Below are 10,895 nucleotides of genomic sequence, written 5' to 3'. Positions count from 1 at the left end.
CTGGAGACATATTCAGAAGGTAGTTTTTGACTTCAAGGGGCAGATGTGGGGAAATCTAATTGGGAAGACTGACAAACAAGAATGAGAATTTACTAGCCCACATTTCATACCTGTCCACTTTTCCCTCTTCTGGTCCCTTCCCCTTCCAATCAATAAATGGCATTTATTTAGTACTGACTATGTGCAGGGTACTTGCTAAGTGCTTGAAGTCTGCAGCCAGAAAAATGAATGTACTCATTGAGAAGCAGTGTGTCCTAGTGGATAGAGCACGGGCCTGGAGTCAGAAGGACCTGGGTTCTAATCCTGGGTCTGTCATTTGTCTGCCATGTGACCTTGGGCAAATCATTTAACTTCTCTGTGCCTCAGTTACCTCATCTGTCAATGAGGATTAAGACTGTGAGCTGCACTTGGGACATGGACTGTCTCCAACCTGATTTAACTTGTATCTGCTGCAGTGCTTTATCGCATAGTAAGCACTTAATAAATACCACAAATAAATAAATGAAAACTCAGTCTTCCTTACTATTCACTAAATCATTGACCAAGTTCCAGAGGCTAACTGGTTATTTGAAAGCCTTCCCTGCTTCTCTTTGGTGAAGTAGCACGACGTAATGGATAAAGCATGGACCTGGGAATCAGAAGGGTATGGTTTCTAATTCTGGCTTTGCTGCTTGTCTGCTGTTTGACCTTGAGCAAGTCACATCACTTCTCTGTGCCTCAGTTACCTCATCTGTAAAAATGGGAACTAAGACCGTGAGCCGGTCTTAGTCTGTGACAGGGACTGTGCCCAACCCAATTTGCTTGTATCCACCCCAGTGCTTAGTACAGTGCCTGGCACATAGTGCTTAACAAATACCACAATTATTTTCATTTTCCAAATCAGAGGCTCTGTAGGCTTTTCTTTCCTTTTCCCCTAATCCCAAATATGATTAAATAAAATCCCTCCTCAAAAATGTTGTTTACCTTTCATTACATCTTCTATCGATTCTAAATGCTCTTAATTATTCAAACAAAATAGGTAGTGCTTTATATAATTTCACCTTAAAATGAAGTACATTTATTAAAAGAAGCATCCAGGTTGATATTCCACCCTCCACATTTGTACTTCAGTGACCCAGGTCAGACTCTGACCACCAAGGTAAGCCTGCAGAGCCAAATTGTATCATTTCTCTCTGGCAGCTTCCATTCCAGGGTTGGTTAAGCCAGCACCTACAGAAGTTGCATGGTCCACTGCTTTCTTACATAGCAATTTATTCTGGAAGCTCTGACACTTTTCCTCTCCAGCATTGCAATGAATCAGACTTCAGTCAACATAGATCTGCACTTTTACATAATAACACAATCACTTTTTGGCAAACTGTATATTACCGCCAGGAATGAATCTAAGCCCCTCCTTTGCTGTCTGCTCCCCTTACATTAGAACCATCACTTTCCTTGTATTTCACATCAAAAGAGGTCAGTTCTACATCACTTCTTGAATTCATTGTTTATCGTTCAAAAATGTAAAACACCCTGTATTAGCTGTTAGTATTTAACAATTACGATTTCATTGCCTACCATGTTAATACAATCACTCATCCTATCCCGCCTAGATTACTGCATCAGTCTCCTTGCTGACCTCCCAGTCTCCTGTCTCTCTCCACTCCGGTCCATACTTCATTTGTTGCCTGGTTCATTTTTCTACAAAATCACTGGGGACTTGTTTCTCCACTTCTTAAAAAAAAAAAAACACTCCAGAAGTTGCCCGCCCACCTCCGCATCGAACAAAAACTTCTCACCATTGGCTTCAAAGCACTCAATCACCTTGCCCCTTCCTACCTCACCTCGCTACTCTCCTATTACAATCAAGCCCACATACTTCACTCCTAATGCTAACCTTTTTACCGTGCCTCGGTCTCACTTACTCCACCCGCCTTCAAGATCTTATTGAAGGCACATCTCCAAGAGGCCTTCTCTGACTAAGCCCCTCTTTCCCCTTCTCTCACTCCCTTCTGAGTCGCCCCATCTTTTTCCTTTCTTCATCTCCCCTCCCAGCCCCACAGCACTTATGTACACATCTTTAATTTATTCATATTGTCTGTCTTGCCATCTTGAGACTGTAAGCTCGTAGTAGGCAGGGAATGAGTCCTTTTATTGTTGTATTGTACTGTCCCAAGTGCTTAGTACAGTGTTCTGCATGCAGTAAGTGCTCAATAAATACAAATGAATGAATACTAATGCATCATATTTCATTTAGGGGTCATAAAATGATGTACATGTGTTAAACCGAGGGGGAGAGAAAAAGGGAGGTAAAGATTGGCATTCCTAATTCTGAAATATAGTTGCCATTTGGGCTCAAATAATACATTCGTTAGGGTGAAATGCACTTCCAGGGGCATGTGTAGCTGAAAAGGTTAATAACTGTGGTATTAAGCACTTATTATGGGCCAGGCACTGTATTAAGCACTGGGGTGGATACAAGCATATCAGATTGGACACAGTACCTGTCTCATGTGGGGCTCACACTCTCAATCCCCACTTTACAAATGAGGTAACTAAGGCCCAGAGAAGTAAAATGACTTGCCCAAGGTCACGCAGGAGACAAGTGGCAGAGCGGGGATTAGAACCTATGGCCTTCTAACTCCCAGGCCTGTGCTCTCTCCACTTTAAGGCAGGACTGCATTTTGCACACACATAAAATGTCCTCTGATGTGCTGTTATGGTTGTTGGTTGCCATGCTTGGAGCTGTTTTTGCTCTTGCTTCTTTGTCTTACGACCCTTATGAGACTTCTGTTTGGAAAGAATTGCCGTTTGCTTGGTTGCACTGTCTGCGAAGGTGTGTCGGCAACAACTGACTCCTGGTTTTCAGCAGAGCTGCCTGTGGTCTGAAGCTTTGTTTTGCTGTCTCCTTTAAAAGGTTTCTTTGGTCCTCTTTTTACTTTGTTTCCCAATTTTAGCTCACAGTAAATACCACTGATTGATTCCTCGGAGACTGACTTCATTCCTTTTTTGTTTGTGATTAGTTTTTTTCCATTTGATGTTGAATAAGTCCCATATATGATGCTGATGGAACTACTTAATATGTCTAAAATTGGACTCCTCTTCTTTCCTCAAACCCTTCCTTCACCTAACTTTCTTATACCAGTTACCACCCTCCTCCATCCCTGAAGCCATAACCTCGACAGTATCCTTGAGTCCTCCCTCTCATATATTCCGCCACTATAGCCTACTATAGTTTCCTCCACGGTATTCCTGGATCTATTCTTTTCTTGCCATACAAGTGACCACCACCCTGGCTTAGGCCCGTTTCCCAGGTTTGACTACTATATCAGCCCCCTCACCGGACTTCTCGGTCTTTGATCTCTCTTACCTCTAGTCGATATTTCATTCTCCTTCTCTTGACGACAAAATTGATGACCTCAACACCACCCTCTCTACTGAACCTAACTCACTTGCTCCCTTAGCCCTTTGTCAATCTCGTACCACTAACCCACAGCCTTGAGTCACCTCCACAGTCCGCTTCCTTCCCTTCTGTGCGTGTTCCGCAGAGCGCTGCTGGCAGAAATCCATAGACCTGGCCGACCTCACCCACCTCAAGTTCACCTTTGCATGCTTTAACTCTGCCCGACAAAATTATTTCTTCATCCTTATTGACTCCCATTGCCCTCACCAGTTGTTCCAGATTTTTAACTCCTTCCTCAAAGTCCCTGTCCCCCCGCCTCTCCTGTCTCTCACCCTTAATTATGTAGAGAAAATTGAAACCATCAGGTGTGATATACCTAAACTCTCCCCTCCCTCTCTTCTGTCCCCTCCACTTATTCATTCTATCCCTGAATCCTATCAGTTCATCCTTCACATTTAAAATCCACCCTTTCCTCTACATCCAAACTACTACCATTGTAATCCAAACAATTATTCTATCCCACTTTGATTACTTTATCAGCCTCCTTGTTGACTTAGAAGATTCTTGTCTCTCCCCACTCGGGTCCATATTTCACTCTGTTGACCGGATGATTATTCTACAGAAACGTTCAGTCCATGTTTCCTCAATCCTTCACTAGTTGCCTATCCACTTGTGCATCAAACAGAATCTACCGACCATCAGCTTTAAAGCACTCAATCACCTCACCCCCCTCCTACCTCACCTCACTGCTTTCTGACTAAAACCCAATCTTCACCCTTCATTCCTCTAACGCTAACCTACTCACTGGAACGTCAGTCTTATCTATTTCACCACTGACCTCTTGCCAACATCTTGCCTCTAGCCTGGAACGCCCTTCCTCTTCATATCTGCCGAACAATCACTCTCCCCACCTTCAAAGCCTTGTTGGAGGCGCATCTTCTCCGAGAGGCCTTCCCATACTAGGATCTCAATTTCTCTTCTCTCACTTCCATCCACATCATCCTTATACTTGGATTTGCATCCTTTATTTACCCTTCCCTCAGCCTCACAGCACTTATGTACATGAGAAGCAGTGTGGTTTAGTGGAAAGAACCCAGGCTTAGGAGTCAGAGGTGGTGGGTTCTAATCCCGACTCTGCCAGTAGTCAGCTGTGTGACTTTGGGCAAGTCATTTCACTTCTCTGGGCCTCAGTTACCTCATCTGTAAAATGGGAATTAAGTCCATGAGCCCCAAATGGGGCAACGTGTTTACCTTGTATCTTACCCAGTGTTTAGAACAGTGCTTGGCACATAGTAAGCTCCTAATAAATACTATTATTATCATGTCCATAATTTATTTATATTAATGCCTATCTCCCTCTCATGACTGTAAGCTTGTCAGCAGGGAATGTGTCTACCAACTCTCTTATATCCAACTCTTGCTAGCACTTAGTACAGTTCTCTGTACATAGTTCAGTGCTCAATAAATGATTGATATCAAATTTCTAAAATAGCTCCGTACTCCCTACTCCACTCCTCTAAGACCTCCGATGGTAGCCCATCCATTTCTGCATCAGATTCTTCTGTCCATTGGCTTTAAAATAAAATAAATGAATGGTGGTATTTGTTAAACGCTTTCTATGTGCAAAGCACTGTTCTATGCGCTGGGGGATACGAGGGGATCAGGTTGTCCCACGTGGGGCTAACAGTTTTAATGCCCATTTTACAGGTGAGGTAACTCAGGCACAGAGAAGTGACTTGCCCAAAGTCACACAGCTGGCAAGGGGCGGAGCTGGGATTAGAACCCATGACCTCTGACTCCTAAGCCTGGGCTCTTTCCACTGAGCCATGCTGCTACAGCCCTCCAACATATCTCTCTCTCTCTCTTTCTCTCTCCTATGTATCCACTCCACCCACTACACCTCAGCTTGCCTTCTTCATTCCCCTCAATCTACAGTGCCTTTCTTAATGACTTCCTTCTATTGCTTGCCCCTTGCCCCTTTCTCATTTTGGCTCCTTCCCTCCTTCCCTGTCTTTCTCCATTCTTCTCATAACAAATCCTAAAGTTTTTAGTACCAACATCATTTCCAAATTCCATTTCAGCAGAGAACAGAACTGGGAGCTGGGAAGTCCAAGTAGTTTCCTTACTGTGCAATTCTGTAGAAGTCATTCAATCTCTCTGGGTCTCAGTTTCTCCCTCTCCATCCACCTGCTCAATCATTAGGCAATTCACTACTCAATTGGCCCTCCACGAGAGGCCAGGCAAAGGGAGAGGGAAGAAATTAAACTCAAAGCTACTTATACCAGCAGCACCAGTGAAATATTTGCTGGATAAAGAAATAGAAACTAATGGATCCAAGGAGATTTTTGATTGCCTTTGGCTTTCATTTTTCTCTCTCTACATCTGGGCTCATGCCTGGCAGTAGAGAATAGCTCCCTAGGGTGCTGATTGTCCTTGTGGCCCCCAGCAGAAAAACTTTCTTGATAGTGTAATAAGAATAATAATGGTATTTATTAAGTGCTTACTATGTGCAATGCACTGGGGGAAATACAGGGTAATCAGGTACAATCTCTGCCCTGCATAGGACTCACAAGGGATTTACAATTTTTGAATGATTATTATATTAAGTTCTTACTCTGAAGAGCTGTTCTAAGCGCTTGGGTAGAACCAAGTTAATAAGGTCAAACAGAGTCCCTGCTCCATGTGGGGCTCACAGTCTAAAAGGGAGGACGTACAGGTGTCTTAGCACCATTTTACAAATGAGGAAATGAGGTCCAGAGAGATTGTGATTTATATGAAATTCCCACAGCATGTTAATGGCCACTGAGATTAGAAGATGTGTCTCCTGACTTCGGGTACGTCTTTCCTCTAGTTCATGCTTCTTCCTGTGCCGAGGAACAAGCCGAGATTATCGTGAAAGTGGAAGACCGTGGATGCTGATCTATTTAGCGACAGTCCCCCAGACTCCTACCCCTACCCCATCTCTCTGTGCTTGAGCAGAATTATCCAGGGAAGAGCCACGATACTCATGGAGAGGGCAAAGGAGGGGAAAGGAAAGACTACTCACCTCCCTTCACAGGGACAGGAAAAAGAGAAAATTAGCTCCATTTATATTCCAGGACTGATCAGCTTTCCATGGTGTCCTAACTCCAGCTCTGGGCTCCCCTACTTAAAAGAGATATAGAGATGTGAAGAACTTGGAGAGAGGTCAGAGGAGAGCAATAAAGATTATTAAAGGGCTGGAATACAAGACTTTTCAGGAGAGGTTAGAGAAACTGAGATTATTTAACCTTGAAAAAAAGTGGTCTGCAAAGGGAAGATTATTATACAGGGGCTACTAACCAGCTGTCTCCAGCCCCATTGTAGTTGGTGCAAGAGGAAATGGGTTTGAATTGCAGCATAAGGAATTTAGGTTAGCTATCAATTTCCGGGCAGCTAAGACTATTAAATCCTGGAATGGATTTCCAAAGGCGGTTGCAGAATTTCCTTCATAGGTCTTTAAAGATAGGAGAGCGTCTCCCTTGACTTGGATGACTTAGTGACGGTTCTACCCAAGGCAGGGGAATGGACTAATTGGTCTTTCAGAATTGCATCTAGCCCTCCCTGAGTATATAACACTTCTGTATGCAAGCCAAGACCAAGCCCCTTTCCTCTTTTCCCACTCAGAATTTCTTGCCTTCCTTGCAGACATTGTTTCTGCCTAAAATCAACCGGGAGAAGGAGAGGGGAGTCGGAGCAGATGGCTGTTCTAATAAACTGCATCAAGTAGCGGAGTTTGAGTCTCCCCATTTAGCTCCCTTGCAAAGTGCCAAAAAAAAAAATAAATCTGCCTTGGAGATAATTTAGGGAAGAGACTTTGGAAAAAAATGTGACTTGTTTTCATGATTTCCTAATGCAGATGGTTATCCATTGAGTAGCAGACTCTAACTTGCAAACATTAGAAATATTTAGAGAGAAGGTTCAAATCTCAATGGTTCAGATTCCCACACTTCCCACGGTCCTTTGAGGCAATCCTATGATTATCACACTTAAGCAGTGGTTGTGAAAGTCTAAGAGAAGTTCATCTTTTCCATCTCTGTCAACAACACTTCCATCCTCCCTGGGGCTGAAACCCACAACATGTGTATTATATTACTAATAATTGTGGCATTTGTTAAGCACTTAATATGTGCCCAGCCTGTACTAAGCTCTGGGGTAGATACAAGATCATCAGATTGGGCAGACCCTATCCCCAGTAGGGCTCACAGTCCAAATAGAAGGGAGAACAAACGTTTACTCTTCAATTTACATTTAATCTAAATTTTATCCTTTCAGCCTTATTTGTGTTTATGAATGTTGGTTTTTATGTCCAACCTCAGGACTTTTGGTTGTGTGTATTAAAAATTTGTGTGTCTCCTCCAGCCTTAGACCGTAAGCTCCTTGAGGGAAGGAATCCTGTCTTATGCATCATTTAAATCTCCCAAGCACATAGTATGCGGCACTGAACTCAGTAGTTTCTGAAGAAGTACCATTCCTACTATTCTTGTTTAAGAAGAAAGTAGATAGTTTAGGCATAAGAAATTACTTTCTGTCTGGAAGGCAGATTTGCTAATTGTTTCAACACATTTTCAGACTGCAAACATTTTTATTAGCCTGCAAATTTTCACCAGCATTCCCACATCAATCCAAGTTCTATTGCATCTGATGACAATGAGCATCAGGAATTTGAAGAAGGAGAATACAGTGAATATTGCATTTTCACTAGCTTCTTAGCTAAATTCTCAGTTGACTGGTTTCTTTTAAGGTAATATTTTCAGACCTTGGCCTTGTCAGAGGCTGTCAGGGTTGTTAGACATTACAGTGGGTCTTTAAAATAGCTTGGGGAATAGTTTTCTATGTAGGATGGACTAGGAATAATTAGAGTTTCCTTCTACTCTTATGACCCTGCGCTTAACTCTGTCCTGTATGCTTGGAAAACCTTTAGAACTTTGCCTTTATGAAACAGTTCTCTTCTAGATTTCCTTTTACTTCCCTAGCCTATCTTTCTCATTTTCTTTTGTTGGCTCTATCTCTGCCTCCCACTCCCAACTGTGGGTACCTCTTCAATCTCTATCCTGGGTCCTCTTCTCTTAATTTCCATCCATTCTCTGGGGGAACTAATCCATTTCGAGAGTTTCAACTGCTACTTCTATTCTAATGACTACTGCATCTACTTCGTTATTCCTCTCCTCTCTCCTCTGCAATACAGCATCTCCTCTTGCCTCTAAGAGCATCTCTCCATGATGTCCCACTGGAACCCCAAGTTCACTATGATCCAAATCCTCTCTTCATCTTCATTTTCATACCATAATCTACCACAACCACCATCATCCCTGACTCCAAAATCCCAACTTCAGCATTATTCCTGACTCTTCCCTCACATTTACCCCCACATCTAGTCTGTCACCAAATACTGTCACTTCTTTCTTTTTTTCCAATGGTATTTGTTAAGCACTAATGTCCCAGGCAATGTACTAAGTGCTGAGATAGATACAAGTTGAGAAGCAACATTACCTAGTGGAGAGAGCATGATCCTGGAAGTCAGAAGGACCTGGATTTTAATCCTGGTTTTGCCACTTGTCTGCTATGTGACCTTGGTCAAGTCCCTTAACTTCTCTGTGCTTTTTATCTCATCTGTAAAGTGTGGATTATATAGTGAGCCTCATGTGGGACGTGAACTGTGTCCAACTTGATTACCTTGTATCTATCCCAGTGATTAGAACAGTGCCTGGCACAAAACAGGTGCTTAAAAAATACCTGCACCCTAAACAATGTTAATCAGGTTGGATGTACTCCATGTCTGACCTGGTGCTCACAGTCTCAATGCTCATTTTACAAATGAGGTAATTGATGCACTGAGAAGTGAAGTGATTTGCCCAAGGCCATCCAGCAGATGACTGGTGGAATCGGGATTAGAATCCAGGTCTTTTTTCATTCTTTCAGTAGTATTTATTGAGCACTTAGTATGTGCAGAGCACTATACTAAGTGCTTGGAATGTACAATTTGGCAACAGATAGAGACAATCCCTGCCCAATGACAGGCTCACAGTCTAAACGGGGGAGACAGTCAGCAAAGCAAAACAGAACAAGACAACATCATAAAGATAAAGAGAATCAAGGGGATGTACACCTCGTGGCTCAGTGGAAAGAGCATGGGCTTGGGAGTCAGAGGTCATGGGTTTGAATCCCGGCTCTGCCACTTGTCAGCTGTGTGACTTTGGCCAAGTCACTTAACTTCTCTGTGCCTCAGTTACCTCATCTGTAAAATGGAGATTAAGACTGTGAGCCTCATGTGGGACAACCTTATTACCCTGTATACCCCAGCACTTAGAACAGTGCTCTGCACATAGTAAGCGCTTAACAAATACCAACATTATTATTAACAAAATAAATAGGGTAATAAATAAAATATACAAATGAGCACAGTGCTGAGAGGAGGAGAAGGGGGAAAAACAGAGGGTGGAGGGAGAGGAAGCAGAGGGAAAGGAGGGCTCAGTCTGGGAAGGCCTCTTGGAGGAGGTGAGCTTTCATTAGGGCTTTGAAGAGGGGAAGAGAGTTTGGCGGACGTGAGGAGGGAGAGCATTCCAGGACAGCGGTAGGACGTGGGCCAGGGGTCGATGGTGGGATAGGCGTGAATGGGGGACAGTGAGGAGGTGAGCGGCAGAGGAGCGGAGTGTGCGGGGTGGCAGAAGAAAGAGAGAAGGGAGGTGAGGTAGGAGGGGGCAAGGTGATGGAGAGCTTTGAAGCCGTCTTTTTGATTCCCAGACCCGTGCTCTGTCCACTGAACCGTGTTGCTTCCTCTTTTGGGTTCACTATTAGATGAGATGCCACTCCTGACAGACATATTGGTCAGAGAGGGTCACTCTGGATTACTCTTGTCTACTCATATTGGGCTGGGCTTTAGAGCTGCTGTTCCAATTCCTTGTTCTCCAAATTGTTCCCTCTGCCCTTTGGACTTCACCTTCAGTCAGGTTGTCTTTGCTTTCTTTGATTCTGAGACAGCGAATAAGATTTCTGAAGGATGAGATTTTCTAATGCCATATTTACATAGGAAGGATTGGTAAAGTTTATCCCATGACCTATTCTGGCTAACAGTGGGAGTCATCATATTCAGTTCAGTTGCTAGCTGGTGGACATCCAAAATGAATTCATCATGGGAACAATCCTGGAGTAGACTTTGACAACTCCACAGGGTTTGGTGAGAAGTTGAAACTCCCAGATGTTTTTGGAATCAATTAGTTAATCAGTAGAATTCAATGAGCACCTACTAAGTGCTTAGTCTTCATGCAGCATTATGTAGTGGACAGAGCATGGGCCTAGGAGTCAGAAAATAATAATAATGATTACGGTATTTCTTAAGCACTAACTATGTGCCAGGCAGTGTTTTAAGTGCTGGGGTATATACAACATAATCAGGTTGGACAAATTCCTGTCCCTCATGGGGCTCAAAGTCTCAATCTGCATTTTACAGATGAGGTAACTGAGGCACAGAAAAGTTAAGTGACTTGCCTAAAGT

The sequence above is a fragment of the Ornithorhynchus anatinus genome, chromosome 2 (genome assembly GCF_004115215.2).
Source record: "Ornithorhynchus anatinus isolate Pmale09 chromosome 2, mOrnAna1.pri.v4, whole genome shotgun sequence".
NCBI classification, from domain to species: domain Eukaryota; kingdom Metazoa; phylum Chordata; class Mammalia; order Monotremata; family Ornithorhynchidae; genus Ornithorhynchus; species Ornithorhynchus anatinus.
The sequence above is the reverse complement of the archived record's forward strand: the minus strand, read 5'-3'. Positions refer to the sequence as shown.